The sequence below is a fragment of the Oreochromis aureus genome, linkage group 3, assembly GCF_013358895.1.
Source record: "Oreochromis aureus strain Israel breed Guangdong linkage group 3, ZZ_aureus, whole genome shotgun sequence".
Lineage (NCBI taxonomy): Eukaryota > Metazoa > Chordata > Actinopteri > Cichliformes > Cichlidae > Oreochromis > Oreochromis aureus.
This window is the reverse complement of record NC_052944.1, coordinates 37,818,082-37,831,887: the sequence shown is the minus strand read 5'-3', so window position 1 is coordinate 37,831,887 and position 13,806 is coordinate 37,818,082. Positions and strand designations below refer to the sequence as shown.

General features: G+C 39.6%; 1 long non-coding RNA gene across 1 annotated transcript in view; it reads right to left on the bottom strand.

The window, feature by feature from the left end:
• The window catches only part of LOC116316780, a 26,558-nt gene extending 12,752 nt beyond the window's left edge, over positions 1 to 13,806 (bottom strand). The window contains exons 1-3 of the long non-coding RNA XR_005612530.1: positions 13,528 to 13,806; positions 9,716 to 9,785; positions 6,077 to 6,146 (exon numbers count right to left, since the gene is read on the bottom strand). This is a non-coding gene — a long non-coding RNA (uncharacterized LOC116316780). The remainder of the gene's footprint in view (positions 1 to 6,076; positions 6,147 to 9,715; positions 9,786 to 13,527) is intronic.

Genomic DNA, 13,806 nt, shown 5'->3' with positions numbered 1-13,806 from the left:
ATCAAGATGAAACCTCACATTAATCACACAGATGAAGAATCCTGACTGAGGCTGTTCTGACCCATCTGAGCCTGAGACGTACAAGCTGATCAATATCAGGGTGGAAGCTCAGTTTACTCGTTCAGTAAACAACCACTACATGGAAATAAATCTGCAGCTAATGACTTTAAACATTTCCCTTTGTGTGTGAATAACTCCCTGTATAAACACTGATGGTATTGAAGTATTACACAGCATGTGTGAGACATTTAAATCTAAACTTCTATACAAACAGCTGAGCCATGTGAGCTGACAGCTGAGGAGAAAAACATACAACAAGCACAAAGTCACTGACAGAGTGACGCTTCCTTCTGGGTCTGTTTTAATGATTTTTAGCAGGTACACACTCCTCCAAAGTGTCATTTTATCAACGACAAATCCTGTTTTGGTTCATAAACATGTCACTGTGAGGACAGCTCCTCTGCTTTCCATTTGCTTTACTGGCTACAGACCTGTAATTATCAATTACGCCTTTCATACAGTCTTATGAAAGGCATAAGATCATAAGTCCCTGGCTGTATCACTAGAGTGACTGTAGCTGTGATTATGGCTCTGACTGTACATGCGGTTTGATTCCGAAAAATTTTGCTTCACTTTGTTTAAGATGTGTGTGTAAACTGTGCTTGATGAGCATCTGTCATAGAAGCACCACAAACACTGCAGTGGTTACATTTAGTCATGAACATGAGGTTGTACAAAGCACATGAAAAGATGAGCTTGTAAAATGAGTGATGTGTCGAGTGTCACATCACATGTTTGATGCACAGCAGGCAGACAGACATCTTTCTTTGTCTCTTGCAGGAGGCTCTCACTAAGTGACCTTTTGGACCATAATCTGTGAAACATATGTCAAACCTATCTCCCATGACTGATATAAAGTCCGTTTGAGCCGCCAACAACATTCCTGAAATTGCAACAAATATAACATAATATTTTTATATAGATATTTTAAGTGGGTAAGTAAGACTGGATTCATTATAATGTAGAAAGAATAACACTGAAACATAAAGATACTTGCAGCAGGAGCTCGTTCTTTACTTTACATATAACGCCTTCATAGATGCTGTTATCAATATCAGCAAAAGGTCTTAGACATTAAAAAAAAAAACCCACACACAAAGAAACTTTTTGGTTCAACACTGGGATCAGCTTCAGCCACGGTCACAGGCTGGTACAGATAAATGGCGTTAACACTGAGGGCGTAAAGCCTGCAGAGGTGGGCCTTCATGGAGAAAGGTGGAGACGAGGCCTGGCTCTTCATGGACAACGCCTCCCCCACCCTCAGCTGATGAATGTGTAACCATACACACAAAAATTAACCTCGTGGTTTGTGGGATAACTGATTATTGACAGCATATCGAGTGTGTAGATGGATTTGGTGAAGGTGACACACCCTGCCCTTCTCTTCCGTATTGTCTCGCTACAGCTCACTCACGTACTTAACAGTTTTTCCTTTCAGACAAATAAATCCAGCTTCCCCCCTTTTTCTACTAATAACGAATAAACACAATAAACTGCGTACATTTAAAGTAAAACGCAGCTGATTGAGTTAACTATGTTAACTATGACAGTTTATTTATAAGCACATTTAAAAACAGCACCAAATTACCACGGCCACTATAAATGTAGTCTGCAACTGAAAGAATAATATAACAGTACAATAGAGAAACAATAGAAGACAGATCTCCAAAAGTTGATTCTGTTCATCTGGACGTAGGTTTTTGTGGGAGAAACATTTCGTCACTCATCCAAGTGACTTCTTCAGTCTCAGCTGACTGCAGCTTTCCCCAATCTTATAAACAGTACATTATGTCTGTGAAGGTTCTCAGTCATCCAGGTCATCGTAGTCAAAGGAGCTTGCAAAGAAAAGCGTCTGGACTTCTTTAAGTTGCTTGAAGACGTTTCACCTCTCATCCGAGAAGCTTCTTCAGTTCTAAGGTCAAATGGCGGAGAGTCCCAGATTTAAACCCAGTGGGAGTGGATACTCCCACTGGGTTTAAATGTGATTGTTTTGCCCCCTTAGCTCCAGGTGTTATGCTAGACAGTGATCGTGATTAGCGTCCACGTGAGCGTGCGCAGCTGCTTAAAGCTTTAGGCTGTATCCCAATTCAGGGTCTGCAGCCTTAAAGTACGCAGCCTTAACGGTCCACAAGGGCCGCGTACTCAAAGACCGCTGAGGCCGGAAGTGAGAGGCTTGTAGGCTTGTGAAATGGGACGGCCTAGCCTCCGTCACCCTGCCCAGGTTGCCTAGCAACCATGATACTAACAGCTGGAAACGTGTCATACAGCTTTGTTTGACAGAAATGAAGGAGAAAATCTTTTGTTCATTTGTTTCTACATGAGCTTTGATTTAATAAGTATCTGAGGCTGAGACCACGGGACTGTGAAACATGATTGTTGGGCTTCATTTCTGCACTGAACAGTCATTTTAAGATTAGCTAGTTAATAACAATTAGCTAATGTTGTTCATGAGACTAAAGTCATCTCACTTTGGTAATGTAAATATAATATGTCCAATATTAAAGTTATTATTTCAATCAGTATTAGTTATTACAGCAGTGAATGAACTCTGTTTCAAATACTGAGCTGCAGTAAAGATTCAAGTTGCATTTATTTATATTTCCTGTCACCTTAAATCTTCACTCAAAGACAAGTATCTTTGACACTGTATATATGAATGTATTATATATAAGAGACAAATACTGTTCTTTTAATATGTTGGCATTACTAAATTTGTCTCAGTGCTTACTTTAAATATCCATGAAATCATCACATTCTCTGTCAGATTAAGGTCAACTATTGAACGGCATATATTTTAAAGTAAAGGGTTTAAAACCAAGTTAGTACAAACATCACTAATGTCACATAACTTTGCCGACATGTGGCCAACAGTAATGTTTTAATGTTCTTCATTATTAAACATTTGCACATAAATAAGTGACATAATATTCAGTACTTACTTTTAAAAGTTTACTCTTCGGCCGCCCCTCTTCCGCCATTTTTTTTCGGCAAAATTATCCACACCCACCACCGCGCTATGCATTCTGGGATATGTTGGGCCATGAAGTCTACACCGACCCATCCTTAAAATTCAGGGAAATGAAGGACACATTTGAGGGCCGCATTTCGAGCAGCCTTTGAATTGGGACAGCCTTCGTCGCGTCGCTGTGACGTAATTGGCCTTAAAATGCGACCTTTAAGGCTGCAGACCCTGAATTGGGATACAGCCAATGAGTGATGCATCGAGTGTCATATCACCAGTTCTTCCTGTAATGCCTGCAGAGGACTGCGCATGATTTCACATCTTACTGGACCTAAGAACATTTGTTTGAGTTTGAATGCATTAAAGGTTTTGGTTTATTAAGGCTTTGTCATTTAACAGAGGAATGGATTTGACTGACAGCACATTCACCAGGGAGACCAGGTTTCACTCACACTGACCATATGCATCATTTGAACTTCTCTCTCAGGTTAATCTCTCACTTTTAAACTTTGTATTTTTTAAAACTTTTTATGAACATTTTTGGAGTTATGACTGTCTCTGCAAAAAATGTTTTGACTTTATAATTTTATTCAAAATATAGATTAAAACTAGATCATATTCATACCCTGTATAACAGTCTGGTACAGCGAGTGTCTTTTAGATTGTAGCCACTATCAGTGTGCGTCCCTCTCTCTCTTCTCTGATACGAGGATCATCCTCGGTATAAATAAAGTATTATCAATCAATCAGTCCTGAAGTTGATGTCAGGCTGCTGAGAAACCCTCATCAGTTCATGAGGCAGGCAGCATCAGATAAAAACTCAAATGGGGTTTTGTGTTTACTTGTACATGAATGAACTGATGCTTCTCAGCAGTTTATGCAAATAAAACCACATTTTAACTGTGTGTGAATGCACAGTATGTGCCAGCACACAACAAAGAGGTAATGCATGAACACACTGAACTCACTCAGCTGCACAGCACTTAGTAAATGTTCAAAATGTCACTAAATCTGACCAACTTTATGTCAATGTGATGTTCAAACTGTGAAGGATTCATATCCATCAAACTGTGGTTCGTGTTTCAACTGCACATGTTTTGGTTAAAAGTGAAACAAAGAAATTTTGAAATAAGAAACAGAGAAAGGAAGACGAAACTTCTTAAACGTTGCACTGTTTGAAATTCTGCAGTAAAATTGCAGCTTTCTAAGCCTAAAATGATGTTGTCAATTTTCTGAGATGAGAACTCTGAAAATTCAAGTGGCTGATTGGATTTCTCTAATTAAAGACGTCAGACACACTTGAAGCTGAAGCTTAAAATAGTTTAGACTGTTTTGTAACCAGTAACCAAAAGGATGTGGTTACATGGTGACAGAGGAAAGTGTGATGACAACACTTCCATCTGTGTACATTTCACCCTTAGATGAATAGTCAGAGTGCACAGATCATACAACTTCTGCAGCACTCCTCACTTATCTTCCTCTCTTATCAGCACCAGTGCAGTTTTTTTGCTTTTGTATTTTTTACATCCTTTACTGATCTCTGTCATTGTTTCCAACTGAAGCAGGTGTTAAAGTACTTTCAGTATGAGAGCAAACAGAGACGGAAAGAAAGAAAAAAGTAGGAAATCAACATCGAGACCTCGGAGGTGGTTTCAGGTTTTGTTGAGCCAGCTAATGCAAAGAAGGGACACACACTTAAGAACTGAATCTCTTTAACACCTTCATTTCTCTTTGTAACACTGTTGTTCTAGGTGATGGTATTGCCTTCACGGCCATATGATAAGGATGTTTGTGCATTACATGTAGGCAGCGCCACTGTGGGGCTGCAGACACTGTCAGATTCAGCTGAGTCAGATTTAACACACTGACAGATCAAAGTGGGCTCGATCTATTCTTAGACCGCAGAGATTTCCTGCACATTTATATGACCCTATTAAGCTTTTTGATTTAACAGAAATAAAAGGTAAACACACACATTTCAGTCAAATAAAGCAGCACTCACTCACTGCCTTTACTTTAAACTACCCCAGCATATTTACATAATCATATCACAGTGATTCATGTAAATTCTCTGGTAGTGAACAGCTGATTAACATGAAGCTCCATCTACATATGCAGAACAACACATTCAGGAGAACCTGAAGAGCAGACTGCAGTTATTTTTTTTTTTTACCAATTATTACTAAGCATAAACCCCAGGCGAGCGTCCTTTGACTCCACATGTTATCTTTCAAAGGAAGTCAGAAGAAATTCACAGTGACTCTCACTTTAGTGCTGGACTGTATAGTTTGATTAAGGCTGTGCCATATTATACCACCCAATATAATAGCAATTTCCTAATGTTGTAAACCTGCTCAACATTTGGCAATAAAACCCTTTGATTCTGATAAACTTCTATGTGATAAAAAAGTGTCACATCACAATAATAATGATATAGTGACACTGTGCCACATATTCCTTATCCTACATAACAACACACAAGTACAGACACGTGTTGGGACGAGAGCAGCATGTTGATTTTGTAGCTAAGAAGATGCTGCTACAATAGTATGAAAGTGGTTTGGTGACAAGAGGTCAGACCACCAACAAAAACACAATACTTTGCACATTTGAGTATTTTGTAAAATACTTTGGAGCCAACAGAGTTGTTTTCACTGCCTGAGGCAAACACACACCACTGAAAACAGCCAGACTGTGACGACACGCGAGTAAAGAGAAATAAGCAGGCAGTGAATGTGAACCAAGTGTTAACAAATTCAGTTTCACATTTCAAATGAGGAAGTGTTTCATTCATTTGTTTGACACATTATTCAATGTTATTTCCTATACTGCTGTAAAAAAGACGCTTTTTATTCAAATATCCAGACAAACCTTGAAGGCTATAACAGCCTCCCCTAATTTTAATCACTAAGCAATCAATAGTGGAAACAGCTAACCTGCAAGACACACTTCATGACCAATGTTGGATTTTGTATTGCAAATTTCACAGACATAAAGAAAAGGGCAAACATGACTGATTCTGTTCCTTAAAGAGAGAAAGCAGGGATTTCTTACCAGATGTCGATCTTCAGCCTGCTGGACACCAGAGACACATTTGAGTGGGTATCAGAAGAATCCAGCGTACCTGTGTTAACGGACAAAGAGGTAAAAAGTGAAAAGCTTTGCTGAAGTCAATCCATCTGGCTAAAAACAGAAACTGCTGATCAACCTCAGTATTACTAATAACCTGTTTAGCACACTTCACAGTTCAGTGTTTCAAGGATTTGCAGAAGTAGGAAGATGTGAATGCTTTATTAGCTTATACAGAAACTGCACCAAAGGACTTAGAGTGGCACCATGAAGAGCAGAAAGCATTTTTATTTTCCACAGTTTCAGCAGAGACACTAAACTCAACATTCAGTGTGTAGAAACAGACCAATGAGACCTACAGTGGAGTAAACTGTGTACTTGCTTGTGTATAATAAGAACCATCAAAGTAAGTTTCTGTGTATCCAGGCAGGTTTCAGTCCCTCACACAGACATAACTTTGACCTGCCAACAAATTTGCACTAAAATGATCAGCATCAGTTTTACAGTCGGGATCACCTCAAACAAAGAAATCCAAGGTTTCTGAATTTGGGTCCTTCCTGGAAATGCTGAGTTCATTAAGAGATAATGGTGGTGTTGCAGCTACTTCAGAGCTTTGTGTTCCACTTGGTAATAAAGACACGGCACTACTGAATATATTTAAGATAACACTGATAAGATTAACAGTGTTGTCAACAGTGAGAAAGTGGGAGCATGAACCACAATCATCTGTGGTAAATAATGACAGACTCAGAACTGATCAGTCAAATAAATATTACTGTAAATAAAAGAGAACTCTCAGGCTGAAATAAGAGGAGTGCTGAGTATCATTGCCCCGACACACTCACTGTGGCTCAAGTAATAAAAGTCTGGAATCAAAGGTGACATGAGAAGGACCAACAAACAAGAAACAGAAGATGACGGGTGGAAAACAGGGACCGTGTGATCTGTCAGCCCCACATGACAAACACACTTCTTCAGCATCCATGGGATACTGCCAAGAAATTATACTGTGAGTGCCGACATGCAGCAATGATAGAAGAGATTTCTAATGAAAGCTGAGAACATTTCAGATGACATGAGGAACAATGGAACTAGTTTAAATTAAAGAGGCTAAAGCCATCTTATTACCCAGCAGGCTGTGTGTGAGATTCTGTCCTTTACTGAAGTTAACCTTTGCCGTCTCTCTGCTAGCTGTTTACATTCATTTGCTTCTCTCCCACCTGCTACCCTCACTTACACTACACAACAAATCTGTATGACAACTGGACAAGAATGAAGTATTTATTTTGAGGCAGCGCATAAACTACAGGGGAAAACCACTGACACTGTTGACTCAAAGCTAGGCCGCTCTTTGTGAATATCATACAAGGCAAATTACAAAATATAGTCTGAGAGAGTAAGCTTACTTTTTCTACATGCAGTGACTGCTCACAAAAACCACTAACCAACAGCCTCATTTTAAAGACATGAGTCATGATTTGAGTGTCTTTATGGGCCTGAATATCTGATCAGTGCATCAGAGAAGATAAATATCAGGCTGTCTGCCAGCTGAAGCTCAGTGGACTCATTCAGTGGTTCAATGACACTAAACCAAAGTTAATCTACTGTTGAATGACTTCAAACACTCAAAGCTACTTCAGTTACACAAACTAGTGTGTGAATGACTCCCTGTGTAAACACCATCAACACTGATACAAGAAGAAAACAGACACTATATTTAGTGAAGCTAACAAGTCGCTGAGCTTCACAAAACAAAGTAACTTCTGTAGCAGCCAGTTTGAGCCAAGCTTTAACTGTCAGACAGATGACCTCACATTTGACTCTAGAATAGTTTGCAATACAGAGCAGTTCATGAATCAGTCAATGACTGCAAGTAGTATCGTAGTTTGTAGGTGTTTGTGCTAGGGCTGCTCAATTAATCGAATTTTAATCTAGATTACGATCTGGGCTTTCAATGATCATTAAAAATGACTGAGCCGATTATTAGCACCTCCCTCATACTTTACTCTCGCGCTGCTCCGTGTGACAAATCGAGCGCACCTCTCTGCGTTTCGAACACGCGTCACAACAATTAAGAGGACCCGAGGGAAGCTCGGAAAGCTAAGCAGAAGTTATTTGGTGAGGATAATGGCTGAAGAAAGAATGCCGCTGGTTGAAAAGAGAGGTGAAACAACTTCAGTGGTGTGGAAACATTATGGGTTTGCGCAGTCAGACGTGGATCAACTAGACATAGTGTGTAAACTTTGCTACGGTGTCGTAGCTGCACCACAGAGCAATACTACAAATTTATTCAAACATTTGAAGACCGTTCACAAAGTGACATACGATCAAACAATGAAGGAACATAGAGAAAAACTCTTGACAACACCTGCTTCATCCTCACAGACCTCCATTCACGCTACCCTGTACAACGCGACTAAATATCCCACCAGCTCCCAGAGACACAAGGAGATAACAAACACGGTAACGTTTTCACTCGCCAAAGACCACTGCTCAATCAACACAGTGAACAACCAGTATTATGCAGTATTTTGAAGTTCCCTAAACATAAATGTTTACATTTTTCATTTATTTTTTATATTACAAACATTTGCACTGTTATCAGTATTTGCACACTATTTTATATTATTTTTTGACAATGTTTAAAGCCATTATTCAATACATTGTTATTGTTAAATAAATATCGTCAAATAATCGAGATCTCAATTTCAGTGAAAATAATCGTGATTATCATTTTTGCCATAATCGAGCAGCCCTAGTTTGTGCTGATATAGTGTTTGGATTTCCCCAAATGGTCCCCTGCATCACGACCATACGTCTCCACACCTGTCCAACTGACATTGTTGCACAAGTCTTGTGGTTTGTTCAGATGCAACTTTGCTAATCTAATAAATCAAGATTTCAAAACACAAAAACATATTAAATGTTTAAACTGAGAAAAATAACAATTTTATGAAAAATAATAGCCCCTCCCTTTATATGTGAAATGTAAAGTGAACATGAAGAGCAGACTGCAGTTATTGGGTTTTCAGAGAAAAACACAGATTTGGCACTTGTACTAAGTACTGTGGAGACAACAGACTTGTTTTCACTACCTGAGGCAAACACACCGCTGAGAGCAACCAGACTGTGACGGTGTGTGAGCAAAGAGAAACAAGCAGGAAGTGAATGTCAACCAAGTGCCAACAAATGCACACTTCAAACAAAGAAGCGTGTTGTTCATTTGTTTGACTATTTATTCAGTATTTTTTTCCTGTATTGTTTTAAATAATATCACAAATTTACTGAAAAATCCTGATAAAACCTTCAGGCTATAAAGCCCTCCGCTAAATCTAAATCACTGAGAAATCAATCAGAAGCCAAAAAGACGAAGCCTGCTTGACAACCTTTATGATTGATGTTGGATTTTCCATCCATCCATTCGCTTCCGCTTATCCTTTTCAGGGTCGCGGGGGGCGCTGGAGCCTATCCCAGCTGTCATAGGGCGAGAGGCGGGGTACACCCTGGACAGGTCGCCAATCTGTCGCAGGGTGTTGTTGATGTTGGTGATGTTGGATTTTATATTACAAATTTCACTGACACAAAGAAAAGGGCAGTTCATCAAAAGACAGAAAGCTTTCTTACCAGATGTTGATCTTCAGCCTGCTGGACACCAGGGACACTCTTAAGTCAGTATCAGAAGAATCCAGCGTACCTGCATTGATGAACAAAGAGGTCAAGCGTGAAAAGCTTTCCTAAATACTCCAACTAAAGTCCTCTGTCTAAAACAGAAACTGCTGAGTAATCTCAGTATTGGTCATAACTGAAGTGTGCCGAGCAACTTAAGTGTTTGCAGGATTTGGATAAGTGGGAAGGTGTGAATGCTTTATTAGATTAGATGGAAATTCCCACACACTCTTACATAATCTGATTTTCTTTGAGTTTAGAATCAAAACATTTAATCACTCAGTCAGTAATGGGCAAATATTCCTCTCTTTTCTTGGCTGACAGTTTTGCCATCACATTAGCAGATGATCCTTTCACTCTTGTCAGTGTAGTTGTATTGCAATGCCTTGCATCACTCACCACCTCAGTCTCTGGGTTACTGCCCAATCTGAGCTGTTCCTCTGATATGCTCATTTCTAATCCTGAGAATAACCAAGTCAAGTGACTTTGTCTCCTATCTTTTTGTTATTGGCACCATGTCATCTCACTATTGTGTGAAATCTTTGTCAATAAAAACAAAAAACAAAAACAAAAAACAAAAGACAAAAACAGAACATTAATCAAGGAAATAATCTGCACATTAATCTGTGAAGTAACTGGCACCTGCACATCAAGTAATCCTAAAAAGCCACCAGCTTCTCTGTTGTAGCTGAGATACGCCCTCTAGTGGCCGTGTGCGTGCTACCACAGCATGTTTATTCAGTGACTAATCCCAGAGGATACAATATAGTTGTGTGGGATAAGGTTCAATGAATTAGAAACTGTAAAATGTTTAGTGCGCTCTGTAACAAGAAAAGAGCAGAAATCATAAGATCTGTGAATGACTGCTGGCATTACAGCAGCTTTACAGTCAGGATCACCCCAGTTAGGTCTCTGAACCTGGGACTTTGCTGGTAAGGGTTACTGGTTCATTCAGCGATAATATGAGTGCTTGAATGTAACTGAAACTGGTCTCTGCCACTCTCTACACTCACTTCCACTCCATTCACAACAAAACTGTCAGACAACTGATCAGTACATCAGACAGAATAAATGTCAGGCTGTCCGTCTGTCAGCTGAAGCTCAATGGAGTCATTCACAGGCTTAATGACACTAAACTAACGCTAATCTACTATTGAATGACTTTAACCACACAAAGCTACTTCAGTCACATTGTGCAAGTAATGTAACTGAAGTAGCTTTCAGTGAAGTAGTAATTTCCTGTTTAAACACCATCAATACTGATAAAAGACGACTCACACACACACACACTGCATTCAGTGAAGCAAACAAGTCATTCCGCTTCAGGGACCCGTGAAGCCTCAAACCTCAAGCAGTCACTCGAGACTTCTATGCTGGGGCAAGAATTAATGTGATGTTATCTCTGAGTACTAAAATGTTTGTTTCACATTGAGTTTCACAAGTAAACTTATCAAGACAACAGCGCGAACCATAGATCTGTCCTGAACTTCAGGTTTTGCAGTCAGAATGTTTACCAAAGGAAGCCAGAAATAGCAAAAGAAAAAGTCTTAATGTGACACAATGTGACAGCTTTTTGATGTAACGCTTGAATTCACTCACACATGGAGGAATCAACCTGAAAAATTACTTCTGAATAACATTTCATTTTAATTGCATAAATGCACAAGTTCAATGTAAAATAAAGCCAGTTGTACTTGTATTCAGCAGATAAACTCTCCTGCTGCCAATTCAGCACTTTATTTATGAAATAAAGCTTAATAACAACAACAAAAGGAAAATAGGGGCATTTATGAGTATTACTAAATCTGCAGGACCATTAAACTGCTGTATACTGTAAGACATCTCTAACATTTGTGTTTGTCTCTATCTTCTGTGTGCTCTGTCACTGTTGTGCTATTTTTAACTGATATTAATGATGATCATCTATCAGCTGTTTAATAGTTTTTCAGTCTCTCTTTACATCTGGATGAAAGCCATATCAGCACATTTAAAACAATTTTTCCTTGGGACGTTTTAGTCGATGGTGTCAGATTAAGTCTTCATTCAATCACACATCATCATATTCCCCTTCACCTGTTACTCTTCACTTGTACAGATTTGTTCTCGCACTTTGATCATTAAGCACCATCGAATTCCTTAACTCTACAAAAAAACACATACTTTCAGTACTGTATTTGATTTTATCATAAAATTCTTTATGAACACATGGCAGTTGTGAAAACAAAGTCATTGTCGTTCTGCAGCAGCCAGTTTGAACCAAGCTTTAGCTGTCAGATGGCCTCACATTTGACTCTAGAATAGAGGAGGGAAGAGCCCAGCTCAGCAAATTCACCTTAATTCACCACACTGCCCTAGACAGAAATGTGGTGAACTGAGAAGGAAATGAGAACGGCTCTGCAACTTCACCTCGAAGTCAGTTACTGACTTCAAATGTGGTGAATTGAAGCAGGTGAATTTGCTGAGCCGTCAGTTCCTGGAAAACTAGCACCTTTGTTCAGTGTCTTCCATTTGTGAAAAATTGGAATTATTCTCACACTTTTGTTTCTATCAATGTACTCATTATGATAATTTTATTATCAATGTATTATCATCAGATCTACGGCACAGACACAGACATGAACGAATAAATCTTATAAATCAGGATTTTAGAAAACAGAAACGGTGTTAAATGTTTAAAGTAAGAAAAGTAAACATTTTAAGAAAAATAACAGGTCATTTAAAATTTGATGGCAGCAACATGTCCCCCCCATCCCCACCCCCCATGGTGCTGCAGTGGGAAATAGTGACTGCTTCAGAATAACTTCCATCACTGATTTATCCCATGAGCGCCATACTTATACTCTACAGCTGATCTATGCTGCTGCTCTGAGGTTTACTTCTTTTTGTGGATTTGTCCAAGTCCATCAGCTATTCATACAGCTCTTTTCATGCAATACATTTGAAGCACTTTATGCATTAAAACACACTGATGGAGGCACTGGGTGGTTATAAACTGACTCCATAGTTCAGTGTTTTGCCAAAGGAGATGTCAGCATGTGGTCTGGAGGAGATGGGGACTGAACCTTGTGATTCGTAGACGACCTGCTTGACCTGAGGCTCTGATCTTTGAGATATAGTCACATTCCTTAAGAGTATTCAAGCTACTCTGCACAGACAAAGGGGGTTTCCATGCGCAAGGTGTTCTATATCTACGCCATGAATTACGACAGCTGCTGACTGATAGCAGCTCAGGGAGAGCAGACTGTCTGCCAGCTGAAGCTCAGTGTATTCACTAAGTGGATCAGTGAGACAACATCTTCATTAAAAAACTCGTGCGATGGGATGTTACTCAAGTTCACACGTCTGTGAAGGCAGACAAGCGATGACTTTAGGCGGTGTGGTGTAGCTCTTCCGCTGCCACACCCTGCCTTGTCTCGCGTCTTTAGACTCATTAGTACAATGTTGGACAAACACCATTTGTTTATTTTCATGGTTAAAATAAACGTAACTTGAATTCTGGTCGCACACAGGAGAGAAAACCCCAAAGAAAACCCCATATTTGTACTCGTCAACGTAGTCTGCGCAGGCTACACCAACTTAGCATGCTAACAAGGCCAACATGCTAAGCCGAGTCCTTCCTTTGGTCAATTTAATACACTTGCCCTGTTTTCCATTAGCTGAACCTTGTCTGAGCAGTTACAATAACCCGGGGACGTGTCAACAACTTCACACTTGCTGGATATCCATGAGAAACCGTGAACATTGTAGCGTCAGGGAAGCTAACGAGTTACCTGAACGGCTGGAGTCCTCCTAAATCCAGAGTGAAGAAAAAGGTCCTCACTAACTTTGTCTTGTGTACCATGTCGCTAACTAGCTTACTTTACAGACCGATTATATAAACATTTTTTCTATTTGTATTTATCTTTTATTCGCCTTCCTCCGTTACCCTTTACCAACTCACTAAGACGCGAAAGAAAGAAAAAGCAGGAAATACACGGGGGAAGGGGGTGTTGTCTTCACACTCGCGTCTTCCACTCCCACACCAGAGTGTCGAACTGCGGACAACCGCG